General features: G+C 41.8%; 5 non-coding genes across 5 annotated transcripts; 1 reads left to right on the top strand and 4 right to left on the bottom strand.

Moving 5' to 3' along the window:
- Positions 1 to 1,329: 1,329 nt before the first annotated feature.
- Trnal-uaa (transfer RNA leucine (anticodon UAA)) lies at positions 1,330 to 1,412 on the bottom strand. Its single transcript has one exon. It is a non-coding gene; the product is annotated as a tRNA-Leu (tRNA).
- Positions 1,413 to 7,610: 6,198 nt separating this feature from the next.
- On the bottom strand, positions 7,611 to 7,684 carry Trnai-aau (transfer RNA isoleucine (anticodon AAU)). The gene has a single exon. It is a non-coding gene; the product is annotated as a tRNA-Ile (tRNA).
- Positions 7,685 to 8,241: 557 nt separating this feature from the next.
- Positions 8,242 to 8,315, top strand: Trnat-agu (transfer RNA threonine (anticodon AGU)). The gene has a single exon. It is a non-coding gene; the product is annotated as a tRNA-Thr (tRNA).
- A 9,357-nt stretch (positions 8,316 to 17,672) lies between these two features.
- Positions 17,673 to 17,746, bottom strand: Trnai-aau (transfer RNA isoleucine (anticodon AAU)). The gene has a single exon. It is a non-coding gene; the product is annotated as a tRNA-Ile (tRNA).
- Positions 17,747 to 18,467: 721 nt separating this feature from the next.
- Trnaf-gaa (transfer RNA phenylalanine (anticodon GAA)) lies at positions 18,468 to 18,540 on the bottom strand. The gene has a single exon. It is a non-coding gene; the product is annotated as a tRNA-Phe (tRNA).
- Positions 18,541 to 22,788: the final 4,248 nt, after the last annotated feature.

Genomic DNA, 22,788 nt, shown 5'->3' with positions numbered 1-22,788 from the left:
CTTATCATGTGCGTATATGTATTTTCAACAAATCCTTCTGTGCACTTAGTCCAACCAACAGAACGTCACCTACCAGTGCGATATTTTGAGGAAGAGACAGTTGATCAAGATCCTTTCTAACTAAGTTATGACACAGGCTGGAAAGTTAGTACATCCTTGGGGGAAATCTGTATAGTATACTACTGACTTTGCCAACTGAAAGCAATTGCTTGTGGTAGGCCTTGTGGACAGGTACTAAGGAAAGGGAGTTTTCTAGATCAATGGCCGCATGTCATTTACCAGGAGATGTGTTGGTCTGTGGAAGTAAGGATCTGGTACAGCAGTTGCAATCAGAGTCACTATTTGATTGTGAGATTAGTCAACTCTCATTTCTTCAGGATCCACCTGTCTTCTGCACAGGCCAGATGTGCTGGAAACTACTACCTCTGTATCTTTCAAGTTCTTGATGTAGGCACTAACTTCTTTAATCCTTCCAGGGATGCAATATTGGTTTTTGAGTCACCATTTTCCTTGGCAAAGGCAATTCCAGTGGCTTCCACGTGACCTTTCCAACCATAATAGCCTTCACTCTAAAGGTTCAAGGTCATGGAACCAATATCAGGCTTCTGCCAACTTCTAAGTATATCTATGTCATTTATTAATTCTTGGACTGGAGAAATGATTACAGGATGAGTTCAAGAACCACTGGACCCACCATAAGTTAGACTTCAGCCAAAACTCCATTAGCCATTTGGCCTCTCTAAATCCCTACTTTAACTGAAGGGGTACATGCTTCAGTGTCAATTCAGAAACAGTAGTAAATAGCTCCTAGAAAGTTATGTTGCTTCTTTTCCCCAATATACAGTTACCTTAGTATAGAGATATAGGTGCCCTCCGAGGAAGAATGGAAAAAAGGTTAACAGTAAAATTTTTATTAAATCTTTTAGCAAGGTCCCATCAGGGGTCCTGCCCTTTTCTTCATTCAGGGAATTCTGGGTCTGCAAAGTTCAAAGAACTGGAGTTTACTTCTGTAAAGATAAAAAGTGCAAAGGTTTGGCCAAACCTCTTGGAATGTTAAAAACTCAGGCAAACCGATGATGGTGGATAGTCTTCTCAAGTTGGAAACCTGAGAATATGGTTGTTGAAAACCATCGTCAAGCCACTGCCTCTGAAGTTGGAGCCATTATTGCCCAAAGCTGGGAAGACATAGGGGAATCGGGAAGCCAGCCAGTGCTACCAGGGTGTATTGTAAAGTAAGTAAATACAAAAGTAATACTCATTTGTAGGGAGGGTATGTAAACATACTTAAAAAAAAGTCTAGAGCCACCTCACAAGCTCGCCAGCTGCCGATACTGGGAGTGGGGTTCGAACCCACGCAGGCATCTGCCCATTGGATCTTAAGTCCAACGCCTTAACCACTCGGCCATCCCAGTCCTGCTGGCCAAGGCTGAACGATCATTCTCAATTCAATGTATAAACCTATGCTGAATCATTAAAGATTCTCCGAAATGTGGAATATGGTGACTACAATAGTGAAAGGTTTTTTTTTTTTTTTTTTTTGTTTTTTTTTTTTTTTTTTTTTTTTAACACGCTTTAAGAAATCGCTTTTCACGATTATCTCTAACGTTCCAAATAAATCCATTTTTCTTTGATATGCAAAGGAAAGCTACTGGAGTAGGGGGGAGGGGTTTGCATGGGGTTTTCAAAGAGCCTCCTGCCCCACAGGACTGGGATTACAGGAGTGTCCCCCCACCACACACACACACACACACACACACATGCTATATGTACTCGAGGTTGACCTCAAACTTAGAGGACCCCCTGCCTTTGCTCCTATAGTGTTGGCACAAAAGTGTGCCAGCAGGCCATGATCAAACCCAGGGCGTTAAGCAGGCTAATCAAGGACTGTGTTTGGTTATCTCAAAATTGAATTTTTTACTGTCTCCAGGTGTTGGAATTACAGGTATACCATCACAAGCAGTTTTTGCTTGTTTGATTGTTTTGTTTTATTTTGTTTTGTTTTGTTTTGTTATGATTCATCTGCTTTTTGTTGGGAATTTGTACTTTCATCTTACATATCTGGATATTCAGATTTAGAAGAATGATATTTGACATTTCCTACCCAAGAAATTTAACTCAAGGAAGCCCACCTGTTTGTTAATCTGGTTTAAATAATGTCATCCCAATACCAAATCCGAGTGTAGGAGAATGAGAGTCTTTTGCTTGTGAGAATGGCATAACTTGTGGGGTCTTATGGTTTAGTTGGTTAAAGTACCTGTCTGGCAAACAGACGAGCCTGAGTTTGAGTGCCAGCAGGTGCATATATCTGAGTACTAGGCATGCAACAGTAGTGGGAAAAATGAGTCCCTGTCCTCCCAGACTTTCTGGCACAGAGGGAAAAACTCCAGAAATGGGTTGTCTTTTCAAAGAGAAAATATTTATAGAGGGGGAAAAAAATGAAAACTTAAATTAGGGTGATCTTTAGGTTGTAAGTTTCACTTTAGGCAAATTCTTGGCACTGTGTGAAGTAACTGAGTTTTTGCCTAATGAAGCAACTTGATCCTGAGCTTTCATAACTGAATCACTTAGAAGAGGTGGTGATCAGAGCTAGCTATCCCTGTGAGTGGCTCTGGGGCACATACAGCACATGGGTGCAGGTGAATTTTGTACTTAGTTCACAAGGAACTATCAGCATCTATGCTGCAGACATCCCTCCTAGAGCTGAACTGTAGCTTCTTCTAAGTTTAACTGCTGCTTTCTACAGATCCAGAAAATGTACAATGTTAACATAGTTGCTTTTGATATCTTTCAAAAAGAAGGAAGAAAATGAAAAGAGTTAAGTGTGACTGCCATGATAACTGTCCTTCTGAACTCTAGGATATCACCAGATGGCTTGAAAAGCAGAGTAACACTGTGGCTACGTAAGAGAAAGGAGGATGGCTAGTGATGACACACAGAACCAACCAACCAACACCTGCCACTCCAGGCTAGACTCAGGTCTTCAATAGCCACCCAGTGCTCACATTTCTTATCCTACACACCATAAAATATGATGTCATTCTGCACAGCAATGGAAAACCAGGGACAGTTGCTAAGTGTTGTATCGAGTGAGCTGAGTACCTCTGGAGATGCCAGTGATCTAAACGCTTTCTGCCCCTGTGTCTCTGATTCAAGGAGCACCTACAGTTCCTCTTACTGGCTACTTGAAAGCTTATTATTTTCTTTTATATTAATATAAACACATGTTTTCTATGTGTTATAAACATGATTTATGTAATTGAGTGCAGTATACATATAGTTGTAGATATCAATCTGAGACCTAATATATACTATAATATCAGCTGTCAGTGCACTGATGGTTCATTTTCTTGCATACATTTGAGTACTGGGCATTCAACACTAGTATGAAAAATGAGTCCCTGTCCTCCCAGACTTTCTGGTACAAAGGAAGGGACTCCAGAGATGAGTTTCTTTTCAAAGAGAAAATAGTTGTGGAGGGAAAAAAATGAAAACTTAAATTAGAGTCATCTTTGTGTAGAAATTATGAAGGCATTCACAGCTCTACCACCTCACTGTAAGCAGCTTGTCTTTACCACTTTATTAGTCAGAAACAAAATCAATATGAAGTGAATATATGTGTATAAATACATGACTGACAACTCACTAAACTTGCAGTTAGCAAGCTGGAGTCCATGGTAGATTTTTCAGTTCAAAGGGTACCAGCTCAAGACCTAGAAAGTGTTGATAATATTTCAGTTTGAAGTTAAATACAGGAAAACAATGTCTCATTCTAAAAGCAGTCAGTGGCAGAGGAGACAAGACCTCCTCTCTATGGAAGATCTGTTTCTGTTTTATTTGCTTCTGCAATCAGTAGAATGAGGCCCTCTTCCCTCTTCCATCTTCTTTCCCTGAATAAATGTTAATCTCATCCAAGGAAGGACACAAAAGCTATACAGGGAAGCCCATGGTGATGTTTGACCAACTATGTGGACATCTCATTGCCCTGTCAAGAAGACTGTAACATTAACTGTACAAGAGTTTGCTGAAAGAGAAAACAAGATTTAAAAATAAGAAGAGGGTTGGAGAAATGGCTCAGCAGTCAAGAATGCTTACTGCTCCTCCACCCATGCTTAGTTCTCAGAACCCATGTGTTGACACACAACTGCTTGTCACTCCAGTTTGAGAGATCAGATGCAATGTTCTGAGCCATCCTAGCCCCCGAAGCACATGGTGGACATACACTGAGGCACACCAACATATATAGAAAGAAAAATAAAGAAAAAGGACACTGAAAAAGAAATGGCAGATGTGGTGGCTGGTGCAAGCATTTGGGAGACTGAGGCAAAACTCTGACTCCCTCTCAAAACAAAACAGCAAAACTCTGACTCCCTCTCAAAACAAAACAAAACTATTTAACTAATACATGCAAGTAAGAAAAGAATGGAATTTTGTTCCTGTTCTCTATTAGCTCAGCACGTGTGATACGTTTGTAAATTCAGCAGTGGAGTGTTTGGCCCCTTCTTTTATATCCTCAATTTTCCTCACTCCTCTTTCTGTTTGGTTTTAGTTGGGGGAAGGGGAGTTGCTTTGCTCTTTTTTGAGGTATGGTCTTGCTATGTAGCCCAGGCTGGCCTCTAACTCTCAGCAGCCCTCTGCCTTGGCCTTCCGTGTGCTGGAATTACAGGCATGCATACTGACACCTGGCTCACCCCCACCTCCACTCGAAGTATAGAGCATTAAATGCAGGGCCTCAGCAGTGCTAGGCAAGAACACTGCCTAGAACAATCACTCTGCCAGCTGAGCTGCATCCTAAGGCAAGATGAAACTTAGGGGGGAGAAATCTCTTGTCTTTGCTTGGAAAAGGTTTCTTACTGACCCCCAGCCCACACTGAGTGCTGTCAGTGAGTAAGGTAAAAGCAACTGTAGTCAGTGTTTTCATGTACAGTCTGAGGGCCTGACTGTGAAGCAGGAGTCCTATGAAGGTGGTCACTCCCGGTAAGGAGATGACCATGCCTTTGGGTTTGCTTTTCTGTTTGCTTTTTGAGAGAGGACATCAGGTAACTTGGGCAGCCTTGAACTTTCAATTTTCTGCCTTTGCTCCTACATCCTGAGTTACAGGCCTGAGCCATGGTGCAGGGTTTTATGTGGTACTAGGTATGCAGCTTCTTGCATATTAAGAAAGCACAGTACCAGCTGAGCTGCTGGGGTCACTCTGTTAGCCCAGGCTGTCCTGAAACTCACAGCAGTCATTCTATCTCGATCTCAAAACCTGACATTACAAGCTGTGATAGTTATTCTGAAGTGTAAACTTTACTATGTCTAGAAGGAACTACAATCCAGAAATAAAGGCACAGCTGTGATTCAGATGGCATAGTGGCTATAAAAAGCTTACGCCCAGGCAAGGTGGTACACACCTTTAATCCCAGGAGATAGAAGCAAATAGATCTCTGAGTTAGAGGCCAGCATGGGACAGATCAAATTTCAAGAACAGTTCAGGTCTGGGCATGGTAGTACACACCTTTAATCTGTACCATAGTTTCTGCTGGAGACCTACATAGGGACAATGGAAGAAGGAAGGACTCACTCTTTCTTTGCCTGCTTGCACTTGTCGGCACATCTGTTGGAACCTACTTCTTCAGGATTTCAGCATATACAGAAGACCAGCTGAAACATCTAGCCTTGTGGGACTAGATTCTTGGACTTCCCATTCACAGCTACCCATTGTTGGGTTAGTTGGACTGTAGACTGTAAGTCATTCCAATAATTTCCCTTAATACAGAGAGACATTCCATAAATTCTGTTGTGGTGGTGAATTAGTTAAACTGCTTTATGCTCCCGGTGGGTTGCACTTATAGCCACTTGCCAGAGTCTCTGGATTCACGAATGAGATCACAAATGCCAGCTAACTTGGTATCTCTTGACTAGCTCAATGGCTGAGCGTTTCTAATCCTCCCTGCAGCTAGCATACATTTCCCTCCAGTATTGCTGGCTTAACACCTTCTAAACTCCACATTTCATCTCTGCTACCCCATTACCTTATGAGGACATCCACATACACACATACACACATACACACTCACATAGGGCCGCATTCCCTTTCCCCCTACATTGCTGGATGGTTTCTCTCATGCAGCTTTTAAATCTGATCCTTCTTCCTCCTAGTCATGGTGATTTCTCTTCCCTCCTCCTGCCCCTCAGTCTCTTGCCTGCGCAATCTAAAAGTCCCTCCTTGTCTCCCTTACAGTCAATGGCTGTACAGCAACCCTTTATCATCAATCACAGCCAGCTGGGGCAGGGACCCTCAGGTCTGCAAGCTCTGCTTTTTTGGAGACAAAGCATTTGAACCAACTCCTAACATTCTGTGACTCTAGAGAACCCTGACTAATACACAGGCCTGTCTGCTAATCCTCCATCCCAGGGAAATTTATCCTGAGACTCAAGTTTGCTTTTGTTGCTTTGATAAAACACCACAAGCAAAAACAACTTGAGGGAGGAAAGGGTGTGTTCTCACCTTACAGGCTATATAAAGTTCATGCTTGAGGGAAGAAGGCTCTGGAATTCAAAATAGGAACTTGCTGGCAGGACCTAGAGCAAAGACCATAGAGACATGCTGCCTTCTGGCTTGCTTCAATTCTTCGTATTCAGCCAGCTGTCTTATACAGCATAAGGCCACCTGTCCAAGATGGCACTGCCCACAGTGAGCTTAGCCCTCCTGTATCAATCAAAAATCAATCCGATGCCGCTGCAGACCAGTCTGTGGAGGCAGTTGAGGTTCCCCTTTCTTCAAGTGATTACAGTTAGTGTCACGTTGACAAAAACTAACTAGTACAAGGTTGCAAATTTACCCAGTCCACTGTCAAACTGTTTCCCTGCTGTATGACCATGTATGACAAATGACCATGATTGACAGCTTGATTTTATATATGATTTCAATGGAATCGTGTATTACTTCGTGGATGTATTTACATTTCTTCTCTGAATGTTTTTACTTCCTACAGGGATAAAATATACTGAGGACTTCAACCTATTTTATTTTATTTTATTTTATTTTATTTTATTGTATATGGGTGTTTTGCCTGCACGTATATCTATTGTCGTTCATACAGCCTAAATCATATGGACTCTATTATATGCCAGCACTAAAGATCTAATAGTTAAAATATGAGAGTGACCCAAAGCTTTATTTCTCAAGGAATAAATTATTACCCTCACTAATATGAAGACAGAAGCAAAAATAAGGGAAAGGGGTGTTGCTTACGCGTGATGCTCAGGGTTTGAAGCTATCAGGCAGGCGAGCATTCTAGAACAATAATGAACAAACATACTGATGTCCAGGTCCAGTGGAAGTGAAGAAAAGCCAGGTGCCAATAATAAGTACAAATAGTGAGTGAAGTGGACATTTCAGCTAGAGAAAAACTGAGAACGGTATCAGGAAGACTTGGCAGTTGCCTAGGATATATGAGGATCATATTTGATCATCAGTATAAAAGTGTAGTAGTGAGTGAACCGTCACTTAAGGCTCAGAAATCTTAATAAGGATTTGATGGGTTCAACTGTGTTTATATTAGAGGAAATAGAACAGTAGAAGACAACGACCTAGCTTTCCTCTTGTAAAATCTATACCCTTTAACTGGCCCGTACGGGGATCGAACCCGCGACCTTGGCGTTATTAGCACCACGCTCTAACCAACTGAGCTAACCGGCCATGATACAAACAACCCTTTTTCTTACTTCCTATAAAAGATCACAAACAGTCTTACTTTCTTGTTAGCTTGCTAGCTTGCTTTTCTTTCTTCTTTGACCTTCAGTTTTTTTTTTTTTTTTTTAAGTAATTGCACTCACTTCTTTTGTTTGGGATTCAGCCTCAAGAAGCGCTGTGTCATCCAAACTAACATTTGGGTTCTTGTTTTGTTTTCCCTTAAACGAGATAAACCGCGCCCGGGAAAGGGCTTTTTTCTCTCCGCCTAGGACACCCAAAGATGCTGCTCCCACTTGGAACTACACAGCAGCAGGTGCGGCTCCGACGCTGCGATGGATGAGACAAGATTCTTTCCTCCGGTTTCAGCAAAAGGCTTTTGCCAACGGAAGGTCGCTTCTTCAATCCAGCTACAATATTCAGTCATTTTAAGAGAAAGTTCTTCTTTGGTTGTGATTGGTATTTCTGATCTTTTTCATTTCTAAGCTAATTTCCAGGATTCCTGAGCCTTACAAACGTGTTAGGTCGTATTCAAATAACATATAACTACTCCCTTTCTCAGTTGTGGCTCCGTGGCTTAGCTGGTTAAAGCGCCTGTCTAGTAAACAGGAGATCCTGGGTTCAAATCCCAGCGGGGCCTTTTTGCTTGGCTCTTATTAATCCCACCTGATATTTGCCTTAATTGAACTGGAGTGTTTTTCTTCACGTCGTATTAAACTTTGCTGAGAAAACGAACAGCCTTACGTTGGAATATGTAGATGGGTAATGAAGTGATTTGAGAAAAACTTTCCAGTAATTCCTGAGAACGTTGGTTTTGCGATCATGAGATTACAGACGCATGGTCAGTATAGACTAGCTGAAGTGTGCTCCTTTACTTTTTACTGAGAAGAAGTGATAATAAATTTATGAACTTTAAACATATTAGGAATGATGATGCACACTTGAAGTGCTTGAGTTTGGGATGAGTCAGTAACTAGATGACTCTGATGTATAGTGAGGCACTATTTTTTTTTAAAGGTGACTAGTAACAAAATATACATATCTAACAACTGACAAACTGACTACAGGTAATTGACAAAAGTCATCTTAATACTTGATGGTTTTTTTTGTTTTGTTTTGTTTTTCTCTTTTTTTGTCTATTTTTTTGTTTTTTTGTTTCTTTATTTTTTTTGTAATACTTGATGTTTTTGAGTGTTTTCTAGTAGATTTTGTATAGAATAACTGCAAAAACATTAAACTCCAAAAAATTAAGACATTCGTGTTTATTTTTCTATTTCTTTCCCTACTTTTGATGTTCTAAAATGTATTTTCTGATTTGCTAGACTCTGTAAAAGTTCACTCTTCCTTCTTCAATAAGGTTCACCGAATTCTACAGAGAATTGGAATTGGATTTTATGAAGCTTTTTTTTTCCTCTGAGCATTCAGGATTATGCAGTGTGTGCCAGGGCTTACCTGGCCCTGCGTTAGATTGCCATTACTAGAAAATTAAAGTAAATAAGATAATAACAAATACCCTTACAATGAAAATGAATATTACAGAATAATATGTACCTCTGAAAGCATTGAACAGGTAAAAGAAGAATATGACAAATACATATAACTCTTTCATCATGGCTCAGACACTCACAGATGTATCTGTGCTAAAGGATCAACAGACGGCTCACTGCCTGTCTCTCTTTTCTTTTGTCTTCTCTTTTCTTCTCTTTCTGAGACATTGCCTTACACTATAGCTGAGGCTAGCTTCTGTAGCCCAGGATGACCTCAAATTTTATTTGATCAATCATCTGTCTGTGGTCAAGGATCAATTCCAGACCTATTGTATCATTTACTTATCCAGAGCCTCTTTCCTGAAGCACCAAGTGTCATGTACAAATAGAAATGTCTGTCTTTGAGGGATTTATTTGTCTGTTGTTCTGAGAAGTGTCTTTTCTTATAACCCAGGCTGGTTTCAGATTTATTAAATAGCTGAGATTACCCTGAACTCCTGACACTCAGAGCCATCTGCCTCCTGAGTATAGGATACTGCAGGCCCAGAGCGGCCTTTCACCAGCTGTGTGTTTCTTTCTTTCTTCTGTCCAGGTGTCAAGATTGGACACTCCCTTAACTGATGAGTTTTGATATGCACACAAAGGTAACAAAAGAATCACAGTGGTAGAGAATGTTGGGGAAAAGCAGCAGCCCAGCTATTCCTACCTGGAGTCCAACCAAAGACTTTAGGAATGAGATAAATAAAGAAAATAATCACACTGCAGAAAATGGCTTCCAAACACTGGTATGCTCCAGACTAGCAGCAATCCACTGTCCTTGTGGCCTGCTGTAGTGTTTCCTTTAATGTCTAACACTGAGGCTGAAATCTACAGAATCTTAGGAGTGTCCATCAAACACAGACACTTAAATTTTAAGCTGACAGGGCCCACACCTTAGTCATGATCACACAGAAACATCTCAAGCATCTTGCTACTTTCCAATTATGACATTCCACGGTGGGGTGTTTAGAGTCAGTAGTTCCTGAGATACTAGAGATGGAGTTCCAACCAAGTCCCAGACATGTATGTTTCACAAGCTAAACTCACTGTGCTGGTTTGAATGAGAACGGCTTCCATAAACTCATATATTTGGATGTTTGGTTCCCAGTTGGTGAATTGTTTAGGAAGTATTAGGGAAGTGTGGCCTTACAAGAGGAGGTGTGTCACTGGAAGGAGGCTTGCAGGTTTCAAAAGCCCAAGGCAGGCCAAGACTCATTCTCTCTGCCTCCTGCATGTAGATTAGAATGTAAACTCTTATCTACCACCCCAGCACCATGCCTTCCTGCCTGCTGCCATGCTTCCCACCATGATAGACATGGGCTATCCTTCTGAAACTGTAAGGAAGCCCCCAATTAATTGCTTTCTTCTCTAAGCTGCCTTGCTCATGGCATCTCTTCACAGCAATAGAACAGTAACTAAGACACTCCCCAACCAACAACCTTGAACTTCTTTCTCCTATTAGCACCCTTCAAATCACTACAAGTCCTGCTGATTTCAGCAGCACCGTGTGTGAAATGTCTATCCCCTCTGTTCTTTCTCGGTCTCTGTTTGAGCCCCCAGGATCTCTTCTTTGCCACTGTCGACAACAAACTCTACTTACTCCTCCTCCCCCCACCCCCACCCCAGTTTTTGAGACTGGTAGTCTAATCCAGGCATGTGGTTGCCAACCCAGTAATAAGGAGGATGATGGGAAAATCTTAGTCAGCCTGGGCTATGCAGTGAGTCTTTGTCTCAAAAATCAAATAATAAATTTCCAAGTCTTTTTTTTTTTTTTTCCTTTCTGGACCCCAAGCTGGCCTGGAGCTCACCTTGCAGCTTAGTATGACTTTGCCTTTGTTACAATTTTTCTACTTTATCCTCTAGGAAGCTGGGATTACAGGCACATACCACCAGGCCTGCTTCTCTCAGCTTCCATGGTAACTCTCTCCTCGGTGTTTTTCTGTATGTCTGTCCTTCCACTTCCTTCTTCCTTTTTTTCCTCCACATCTCTTTGGAGACATGGTCTGATTCTGTATCCTAGGCTTGCCTGGAACTCTCAGTAAGTAGTCTTCCTGTCTCTGTCTGCCAAGTACTAGGGTTGGAGATGGACAAACTATTGTGGGATACTGATCAAAGAGGCAGAACTTTAAAACAGCTTTAATGTGTATGCTTAGGCTCAGGTGAAGTATTTTTTTGTAAAGAAATCTAACAATGAGCACAGCAAAACGGTACTTTTTTTTTTTTTTTTTTTTTTTTTTTTTGCTTCATTGTCTCCTGAATACAGCACGCTTGTAGTTGTTTTTAAGCCTTAAAGTAGAAATTCTAAGGCTGGCTGGAATGTGTCGGGAGGGAGGGCTGCTTGGAGCATGTAGGATGATCTCACGGAAGCATGTTGGCAGAGACTAAACCTCTGTGTCCCTCCTTCAAGGTCTCTGAAAAGGCTATGGAAGGAGGGGGTATAAGAAAGGTATGCTCAAGGACATTGCTCGGTCTGGGCGGCTATTTCCGTCTTTGTATTCTATGGGTCTTACCGGGCTCCAACCATACCACCACATCTGGGCCCTTAGGGTGCTTCCTGAAGCAAAATGTAATTGGCTCCTTCTTTTTGCTTTATTGTATAATCCAGCCCAACAATCTCTGGGTTTGAATTCCCTGTCTCATTTACATTTGATGCAGATAATTCATATGATTGAATTTTAAGGAGTTCATCTTTTGTACGCCATTCAGAAACTAAGCTTTGGACCATTGAGACAGTTTGCTATCTATCCTGGATGAAAGGTATTCTGCAGATTCTGCAGTTCTGCTGCTGATCCACCTGACCCAGTCCCTTGAAAGCTGGCTTCTGCCACCTTCAATTAGCACCTCAAAGTGACACAGCGGGAGGCTTGGTAAAGTCTGGGCGGGGAATTGCTCGTCTCTAAGTCAAAGTCTCAGGGGAGGGGGACTTATCTCTGCCCTTTGTTCTCAGTACTTGTAAGACTCAGGAGCCTGTGTTCACACGGTGAAAAACACTGCAGGTCTGAACATAAATTCAATCATAAATTGAATAAGAGGTTATAATAGAGAATGCCTTCATGGATACACACTAGGAACAATTGTCTTCCTTAACTTTCACCGTTTGTTACTGGCTTGCAGGGTAATGGAAAAGTTTTAGACTATAATTAAGCTGACCTTGAAGGTTTGAGAAACTCAGTCAATATCTTATCTCCTGTTTTTGCACCTGGGGTCCTGTGGTGTACATCTTCTTTATGACCTTTGGTTAATGATTTCTGTAACCCTTTGGAATGTGCCCTAAGTTTTAGAGGTCTGCTGTTATCTCAGAAGCAATAAAGCAGTCCTGTTTTAAGAGGAACTCCATGCACGCACTGAAGGGGTTACAACTTGGAAACAATGGAAAGCGTCCTGCTGGCTGTCTCTGCAGAATAAACGCTCTTTGTCTTTGGCTACTATTTGAGTCTGGGGTCTTTCTTCAGCGATTTTCAGACCCTTACAATTTAACCTATCATTTCTACTGGTCTCTCCTGCTCTTTGTTTTTTGTTGAATTTTACGTGCCCCTTTGTTCCTTCTGTTTTCTTTGGAATTAACGTTTATTTTTCATCTTAACCTAATTTTCCCTTTGCATCCACTTTTTTTGAAAAGATGTATTTGTTTGTTTGTTTATGTAAGTACACTTGCAGACTTCAGACACACCAGATCTGATTCCATTACAGATGGTTGTGAGCCACGATGCAGTTGCTAGGAACTCAGGACCTCTGAAGAGCAGTCTGTGCTTTTAACTGCTGAGCCATCTCTCCAGCCCCTGGACCCACTTTTTAAAAGATTTATTTTGTTTTGAAGCATGTGTATGGGTGGGTGATATGTGTATGAATGTGAGTGTGGGTATATGTGGAGATCAGAAGAGGGCATTAGATCCCCAAACTGGAATAACAAGAGTTGCAAGCTGCTGAACATTGATTCTGGGAACTGAAATAATCAGTCCCTCAGCAAGAACAGTATGTGCTCTTAGCCACTGCACCAGCTCTCCAGTCCCTGCATCCACTTTATAAATAAAACAACAAAGAGGGTCTCACAAAGATTTTCAGGTCTCCCTTGAACTCACTCCATGACTCAGGCAAGCCTCAAACTATTGATTCTCTTGTCTTGGCCTTCTGAGTAGCTATGATTATGGGCCAGAACTGCAAGATGCAGCTTCTGCCTTTAATATTTTCCTATTAATCTTTAGCTTCAACCAAGTGTGTGTGTTGGGGGTGGAGTCCTGATTGGTAATTGATACAGGAGGGTTCGTCCCATTGTTTGTGGAGTGGTTCTCTCAGCAGGTGAGTCTGGTTTTGTAAAAGATTAGTTAGACAGGAGCCAGCAAGCAGTGTTCCTGGCTTCTGCTGCAGTTCTGCTGGGTGATGGCATGTGACTTTTTTGGTTATGAACTGAAATAAGACCTCTCTTCTCCTAACTTGCTTTTGGTCATAGGATCTGTCACAGAAACAGTATGACACTAAGACAGAACTGAATCTGAGAGCTGTCATGCTATTTTGATCGACCTGTGCATCTTATGTCAACCTCACCTTGATTTAAAAACAAACAGAAATCATATCTTGGATGATTGCTGCTTTCTACAATTGAAGGCTGGTCTTTGACCATGCTAATTTTTCTCCCTACTGTCAGAATAAAAACTATTGTCCCTTCTTTAGATGTCCTTTCTCTATGGTCCAGTCCATCAATTCCCATTTAAACCAGTTCTTTCTGTGTCCTGCTTCCAACTATCAGTTCCTCCTGTTTTAGTCAGTGATACACTCCTTTTCTGACAACACACTCTTCTTTGTGAAGACTCAGATTTGGAATTGGAGAGAGAGAGAGAGAGAGAGAGAGAGAGAGAGAGAGAGAGAGAGAGAAGAAGAAGAAGAAGAAGAAGAAGGAGGAGGAGGAGGAGGAGGAGGAGGAGGAGGAGGAGGAGGAAGGAAGAGGAGGAGGAGAAGGAGGAAGGAGGAGGAGGAGGAAGAGGAAGAGGAGTAGAAAAAGACTTGTGGACTTGTGTTATGTGTGAAGTTCCCAGTGCACTCTCTGAGGCTTGCAGAGGTATGGAGCTGGTACACAAGTGATTCACACATGGGTATTCCTGATACATATTCTTTGAGGTTTCTTCTTTTCAGTTTCTATAACATGTTGAAACTAATAACAGGAAGCCAAGTGTGATGGCACACACTTGTAATCTCAGGACTACATAGTAAAACTCTCTCTCTCTCTCTCTCTCTCTCTCTCTCTCTCTCTCTCTCTCTCTCAACAGGGTCTCACTAATCCCTGGACAGCCTGCTGGCTTGCAACTCACTATGTAAATTAGACTGGCCTCAAACTCACAGAGATCTGCCTGCCTCTGCCTTCTTAGTTCTGGGATTAAATGTATGAGCCACTATGTCCAAGAAGACCCTGTATTTAGAAAGAAAAAAACACAGAAAGAGAGAGAGAGAGAGAGAGAGAGAGAGAGAGAGAGAGAGAGGGGAGGGAGGGAGGGAGGGAGGAAATAGCTCATTTATTCTAGCTATTAAATCAAATACTTAGTGATTTTTCTATAAACTAACAAAGTAAGTTTATGGGCAATCATTCCTGATTTACAGTAGCAGGAGTAATCAATTACATATTGATAACTACCTTGTCAAAAATCATACAAATTGTAGAATTTGAAGGCAGTGTTTTCATCAATTCATCACTGATTGAGAAAATGCCTTACAGCTGGTTCTCATGGAGGCATTTTCTCAATGCCTCTTCCTCTCTGATGACTCTCGCTTGTGTCAAGTTGACACACAAAACGGCCAGTACAATATGTAAATGCCCATACATACATGCACGTTGGTGCACCAAAGCAAAAGGTCTTTCTGGGTAGGTAGAATATCACTGAGTGAGAAAGAGTGACAATGGGAAAAGTACAATGATATGTGTATAAAAATTATTTTATAAGCTAACAGAATTAATTTTTAAAAATTACAATTGGTCCTTATTTCCAATAAAGAATTTTATGTGGAAATATGTAGGCAAATAAATCATGATTTTCTAATTATATATTGTACTCTCACTCCACCAATCCTGATATGGCTCTGAGTTATGTTACTGCCTAAACATAATAAATAATTTCTTCTAGTTGTTACAGTACACTACAAAGCACTGGAATGACCCTTAACGGAACTTGGGGTGCAGGTCAGTTGGACGATGAATAGTGCTTCTGACTACGAATCAGGAGATACCAGGCTGGACTTCTAGCTGGTTCCGTTAGCTTGTTTGTTTCTTTTCTGAATGCTATCGTTCAAATTTGTAGTAATCAAGCGCCTAAGCATTCGTAATCTGTGAAGTTATTTTCTGAATCTGAAAACTATTTCCGAAGCAGTTAACTACCCATCTTCTGGGAGCTTTTCTTTCTACTTTCTAGTTCTTCCATAGTTTAAGGAGTCAGAAGAAATGCTTTAAAACCAAAGAAGGGGGTGGAAGCAGAAAGACGATGGAGGACCAGGAGGAAGAGGATGGAACAAGAGAGTAACAAAAAACGTAGCATCTGAAAAGGATTTTGAGAGAGGAAGAGATCCGGCAAGGAAGTGAACCTGGCAGGGCAAGAGGGAGGATATTATCAAACTATAATGATATATGTGTGGAAATGTCATAAGGAAACATTGCTTTGTATTCTAACTAAAAAATAACATAAATTAAGCTAAATAAACACCCTAAAGGAAACCGGTTGCGGGCCAGAAACGCCGCGTTCCGGAAGCGGAGGCAGGATAGCTAGTCTCAAGGCTAAACAAACTGATAAGTCTTAACTGATCAGTCTTAACAAACTGATAAGCTATAAAGAACCCTTTTCTCTCTGGCTTCATCAGTACCTTTCTTTTCCTACTGGGAAGAGTTTTCAGTTTTGAAGGTGGTCTCTTCTCCCGTGCACAGCTCTTTCTATAGAAATGATCACTGCAAAAGGGCGACGGGGGGCGAGGCGGGGTGGGGGGTGGGGGACATCTCCCTAAGAATCCGGGCTATGGGGACACAGGACACTGGCGCTGTGGCCTCAGTGGCGCCAGCGAGACTCGCTTTGGCCACCGACCTAGTTGACTTCGCGGGTCTCCATCCTTGATCCTCAGCCCCAGGATCTTGCAAAGCTGAGCACTAGCTAGTATACCAGAACTACCCGGAGAGGGAGAGGAAAGGGAGAGGGGAGGGAGAAAGGGAGGGAGCGCGAAAAGAAAGCCTCATAGTGCGCACCTAAACCTAGAAGTTTTTATTTCAGGCAGAGTGAAGAGAGAGGCTGGAAGATGAGGTTACTGTCAAGTGAGAGGAATTTTCTCAAGTTATACCAAAAGCATCTTAGTTTAGGAATGGATGTCCTATCTTCCCTCTCACAGAGAGTTTGGGGCTTGGTGTTGCGGTCCCTGCTTTGGTGCAGGCTAGAGAGGGATGCATTTAGTAATTTAGTAATTAGAGAGGGATAATTTAGTAATGGGTTCTGCACTAAGAGCCAACACAGAATCAGCCTTTCGCTTGTCAAAGGGCACCTCACAGTTGAGGAGAGATATTAACTGTTGGTGTTCTGAGTAGATGAGGCTATGCAAGAAATAATTTCACCAGAGAAAGCTCCGAGCACAGGGGAGTCCTGAAACACTCAGCTGCTCTTACGGGGAACCCTTGCACCTCGGCTGGGTCTTTGTACAGCAAACTCAACTCCAAGTCTTAGGTCCTTAGCGGCCTCCGCAGTCCAGAGCACCCCGCAGGGCCCAGCAGACCACATCAGCGCAGCTTCCAGCTAGCTCCGGCCACTACTACAGCTACCAAGATCTTACTGGGAGCCGCCTGAAAGCCTCACCTGAGTAGGCTTTATTTACCCTAGTGTTTATTTACCCCAGAAAAAAATAAAAAATGTAAGCCCAGCTGAGAGGCTGAAGCAAGAGGAGGATCAGAGATTCAAGTCCAGCCGGGGCTACATGAGACCCCGTTTCAAAACAAACACCACATAGTGAGACTGTTCAAAAAACAAAGACAAAAACTTTCTTGATGTTATTATTGCCTCGCTCTCGCCAACTTACTCATTGACTGAGTCTGCCCTCCTCTCTATACTGAAAAGAAGAGAATTTCGTACCTTCTCCTAATTGTCTCTAAAACACACCTAAGCTCTCATATTACGTGCAACATTTCGTGAGACAGGATTTCCTACTGTAGCCCAACCTACGTAGGCTTCAAACCCGCTAGGATCAACTTCTGCCTTCCAAGAGAAAGAGCTGAGGATGTAGGCAATCACACCTAGCTTTTCTTTCTTGAATTTGTGGAGTCAGATTGGTATCTCTCTGTACATGCAGGCTTGACTGTCCTGGAACTCGGAGATCTGCCCTACGTTGCCTCTGAGTGCGGGAATTTAAGGAGTGCACTCATCTTTTTAATGTAGTGACTTCCTTAGAGGAATTTTACACTTTGGATTCTGAGCAGGCGAAAATCTGACTCTCAGAGACCTAAAAGAGAACTCCACCACTGGCCCGTACGGGGATCGAACCCGCGACCTTGGCGTTATTAGCACCACGCTCTAACCAACTGAGCTAACCGGCCAGATGTGTGAAAGGTTCTAACTAAAACAACAGGAGGAGATTTTTTATTTAAGCTATGTTTATAGTTTTAAACAAAAGAACCTGAAATACTTAGACATCACATTCAGAACAAAATCTTTAACGGTTGACGAACTTTCCCTGAAAAAAGCTCTCATGACCCTATGTTTCACTTTTAAAAGCATGCCAATTACCAGATAGCAAATTGCAAGCTTCTCATAACTCGCTATTTATTGCCAAGAGATAACTCGTATTTCTTTCAAGTTGGTTCAAAGTAAATTCTCAGAGACTCGTGGTATTAAGGAACGGAGTCTCCAAACGTTTGCACACATTAGCATCTAGGTTTGGGCTACCCCACAGCACATAGCTGTGGCTTTACTTCTTGGTATGAAGAGACCCTGGAAACCAAGATGGTGCTAGGAACAGAACCCAGGACCTAGCATATGAGCCCACTATCCCTGACACTCTCTTTCCTGAGTTTTATACATACATTTAATACAGTCTACTCTCAAACGAATAATGCACTGTATTTTTTTTTTTTCTTATTTTCATTCCGGAATCTACTGGAAACTTAAGAACAACTTAGCTTCGTATACACAATAGGAATTTCAAAAGCCTTTTTCTATGATAACAGTGAAATTATGTATTCCCTTGTCATACAACAGGGACTTTAACAAAGGAACAACGAATGAGGAACACAAATGAAGTGTGAAAAAGTAAATACTTGCCGAAACCCGGGATTGAACCAGGGACCTTTAGATCTTCAGTCTAACGCTCTCCCAACTGAGCTATTTCGGCTTACTGGTATTTGTTTGACTAGCCATATTAGAGCTCTAGACAGTCCCCGGAGGAGGATCCGGGACAAAAGAGAGAGAGAGAGAAAGATCCAGAAACGAAGTCCAAAGCTGGAGTCAGAAGTGCTGCCAAGCGAGTTTATTAACGGCACAACTTTTTGTATCCCTCAGACAGAGAAGCATAAAACAAGCAGTAAAGGGCACCAGAATTACAGTTGCAGTGGCCTGGACACCGAGCCCAAACCCAATGAGAGAACAAACGCCAAGTGGGAAAAGTCTCAAGAGTTTATTAAGCTGACAGCCGGGTGGCACTTCTACTCTGGAAAGAAATGTGCACATTTCTTTCTGCAGAAAACAGTCTTTTACACAAAGTTTGTTGCTGGGCAAGCAAGAGAAAGCAAGCAGACTACAGGAACCAATGAAAAGCACTTAGCTTGGGCTAAACCACAAAGTTTTTTTAAGTTTAAAAAAACGGACATGGTTCTAAATGTGACCCAGTTTGAACAACTTCTCTAATCAGGTGTTATCTCCTTCCTTACAGCACACTGAACCTGGATACAGAACGATTTAACCCTTGGGCTAATTTTTCTTTTGGAGATTTTTTTTCTCCTAGGTCACATGACAGTGAGCTCAAGATAACCACTGAAATATTTGAAATATTTGACCACTTATGGGGTGGGTAATATAAAGTGCCAGTTCCTAGACTATGCCGGAAGCTCTGCTAGTCCATAACTGGCCTTGCCTGACTTGACCCTGGCTAGGTGAGTGGGAAAATGTTTATATCCCACCACCTCCAGTCTAGCCCCAAACACTTCTGGATCAAACTTTTGTTATGACCTGTCTCTGTGTCTCTCCAGTCTAACGGGTCCTCTCACACTGTTTCTCTGTCTTTCTTCTTTCTTTGAAGCAAAAATTTCCTACAGTCTGCAGTTCCTTTTGTAGACATTCCATTACAAAAATTGTGTTTGCTGACTAATTGTCAAAACAATTAGCAGGATTCGGAGGAGACAGATAATGTGAAGGGGAAAATTTGAAAAGCGGCATAGGGTAGGAGGGTTAGTTGGAAACGGGGTGAGAGGTCAGTTCAAAAGGAGATGGAGAGGAGGGATAAATAATACTAAGATTGCTTGAAAAATACAGAGATCATATTATTTTATATTTACCTAAAATTACATATATGTGTACACGTGCGTGTGAGTGTGTGTGTGTGCATGTGCGCACAAGTGAGTGTGTGAGTGTTTAAATGAAGTTACAACACATGAGGTGATGGGGTGACAATGATTCCCCCAAACACCATAAACTATCTAACAAAAACTCCACCACCAGGTATAAAAACTCTCCTCTTGAGTTGTTAGTTAGGGAAATCCAAAAGACTCTCCAACAATACAGGCTATTGCTGTTGCCCGTGGTTGCTTCCAGAGGTTGAAAATAAGCCCCTATTGCAGAAGACAGCATGTACTTCAGGACTTCTGATCCAAAAGCCTCCTCCTTGAGAACTAGCTCCACAGTACTAGAAGATGCTATGTAAGCTGCCAAAGGGGGGAAGCACCCAATGGTCCTACCCCGCTGTGATGCCTGTATTTTGGCAGTAACCAACAGCCTGACTTAAGACCCCCTCAACTGGAGGACAATTTAGCCTACTGCTGTAACCTAGCCAATTACACATGATGGTGAGGTCATTGAGCTTAGAGGACAACCTTTTACTGTCTCTTTCCTAAACCAGTATAATTCCTAAGTACATTCTATATACTTATCTTTATACCCATAGACAAGTGTAGCTCTCATCCTTCATTGAAGAAGCTTCTTTTTTGCAGCAGAAAGAAACCATTACAAAAGCCACAACTGATCAAAATGCACAGAACAACTGGCCATGGGGTGACCAACCACAAGAGATGCATCTGTAACCCACAACCTCTATACCAAAGGCTCGGGAACATCACGGAGAGGGAGTGAAAAGATGGTAAGAGTTAGAGGACCAAGAAGTCTGTTGCAATCTAGATTGTGACAGAGAAGCTATATCCATGAGTTCTCAACAATATGGCTGCCTAAACAAGAACTGAACAATGGCAGCACCGGCTGACATACGAACATGGAGGGAAGAAATCTTATGGGGCCCTACCTACCCCTAGAGGAAGAACTTCAAACAATTAAAGACTGATGAGAGATGTAGGATTAGTCTTCCCCAAGGAGGAGGCCCCTAACTGGCCATCCAATTTTATTTTAATTAAAAATAAAATAAATTTTAAAAATTAATTTTAAAATGTCAGCAAAATTAATTTAAAAAAAAAAAACAAATAAGAAAATAATTTGAAAAGCTATGAAATGGAGTAGCCCACCCAGTTTCAAGAGTGCGATAGAAAGGAGGGAGAAGGTCTGTACATGGGGAAGCAATCCATGTCCCCATGGTTGGTGAGTCAAGGCTTCCTCTAGAAATCTTCCCAGCTTTTATGAGATCATTTAGGACCATCTAATTGAGCACCCAAAGATCTCTTTCTCATTCAATGTTTGTATTTTACTAAGAGATTACAGAGTAAAAAACCTGAATGTGTGTGCCACTTAATGAATTTTACGGGCTTAGATCCCTGTCCGACCTCTAATTCCCTCTCCTTCCATACCTTCCACATGGTAGTCGCATCCTGAGCCTTTTCATTGTCCCTGGTAGCGGTTTTAATTTGATAACTTCATATATATTAAACCAAACAGAATCCGCATTTGTTGTGTCTGACTTTTTTCAACCAATGTTATCTCTGAAATTTGTATTATTTGTTATGTATTTGCTTTTGTTGGTTGTATTAGTGTTGCTGTTCATTTTGTGGGTGCTTGTTTGTTTGTGACAAGGCCTGAAGTCACCTGGGACTAACCTTGGACACCTGTTCATGGAAGAGAAGGACTCTGAGGTCCCAATTCTCTTTCCTCTCCTCATGCTAGGATTATAGGCCTTATCTATGCTTATGATTGTAAAAACAGACTGTCTAAGCTAGGTGTTGTAGTTCAGGCCTGTGATAAAAATGAGCAGCAGCAACAACAAAAATTGTCTTCTTTCTCATCAACTTCTACGTTCCAGATCTGCTATACAATGTACTTATCCATTGGGTTGTCTCCAGCCAAAGCTATTACAAAAATCACTACCTTATCCGTCTTGCACATGACTTTGGGTGAACATAAGCGCTCATTTGTCAGATTGGCAGGCAAACAGATAGAAGAAATTGCTGGGTTGTAAGATACATATCTATATTTAACATTACAAAATGCTTCTAAACATTCTATGAGAACTCATATCGAGCTCAGCCAGCACCTACCATTGTCAGTACTTGATTTTAGCTATTTGACTAGGAATGCTGTGATAGCTGAACCTACTATGTACACCAGAATAGCCTTCAACTTGTAGCTAGCCTCCTCCTCTTCTTCCTCCTCCTTCTCCTCCTTCTTATCTGGTGCTGCTAGTATAAACATGCTTCATAGTGTTCAGCTTTCTTAGTTTTATGAAACAAAATCTCACTCTGTGGCCCAAACTGGCCTTGAGCTCACCTTGATCTTCCTGTCTCAGTCACTAAACCACTGACATACAGGCAACAGCCACTATTCCCAACTAACTTTTTAAAAATGATTTTTAAAGGTAGCATATAAACTCTGTATTATTATCCCTTGTTCACATTAACCCACTTTCCCTACTTCTTTCCCCAATCTTCCCTGTGTTAGGTCTCAAACCTGGGACAAATCTTATTCAGTGCCCTCAGCCCTCTCACCCTACCCCCACCCTAAACCTCTCCCTCCTAGAGGTTGGCCTTCTCTTCAGTTCCCCCAGCAGCATCCCTTTACACTGATCTCTTGGCTGCCTCTTTGGTGGAGGGTGGTGTGTGTGTGTGTTCCCTTCTTGTTCTCTCCCCCTCTTTCTCCTCTCATGGACTGGTTTAGTCTGTGGCCATGTACAAACAGGACTCTCCCCTCTGCCCGCTTTTTCCCTTAAATCTACAATAAAAATCTTATCCATACTTTAGTGGTCATGTCTTCTTTTTTTATTTTCTTTCTTTCTTTCTTTCTTTCTTTCTTTCTTTCTTTCTTTCTTTCTTTCTTTCTTTCTGGATGTGGTAACACATACATTTAATTCCAGCACTCAAGAGCCAGTAAATCTCTGTAAGTACCAGGTCAGCCTAAGTAGCAAGTTCCAAATCAGACAGCAAGGACTACATAGAGATCCCATCTCAAAAGAAAAGAGAGAGAGAGAGAGAGAGAGAGAGAGAGAGAGAGAGAG

Source organism: Arvicanthis niloticus, chromosome 8 (genome assembly GCF_011762505.2).
Source record: "Arvicanthis niloticus isolate mArvNil1 chromosome 8, mArvNil1.pat.X, whole genome shotgun sequence".
Classification (NCBI taxonomy): domain Eukaryota; kingdom Metazoa; phylum Chordata; class Mammalia; order Rodentia; family Muridae; genus Arvicanthis; species Arvicanthis niloticus.
This window is presented reverse-complemented; position numbering and strand designations above follow the sequence as displayed.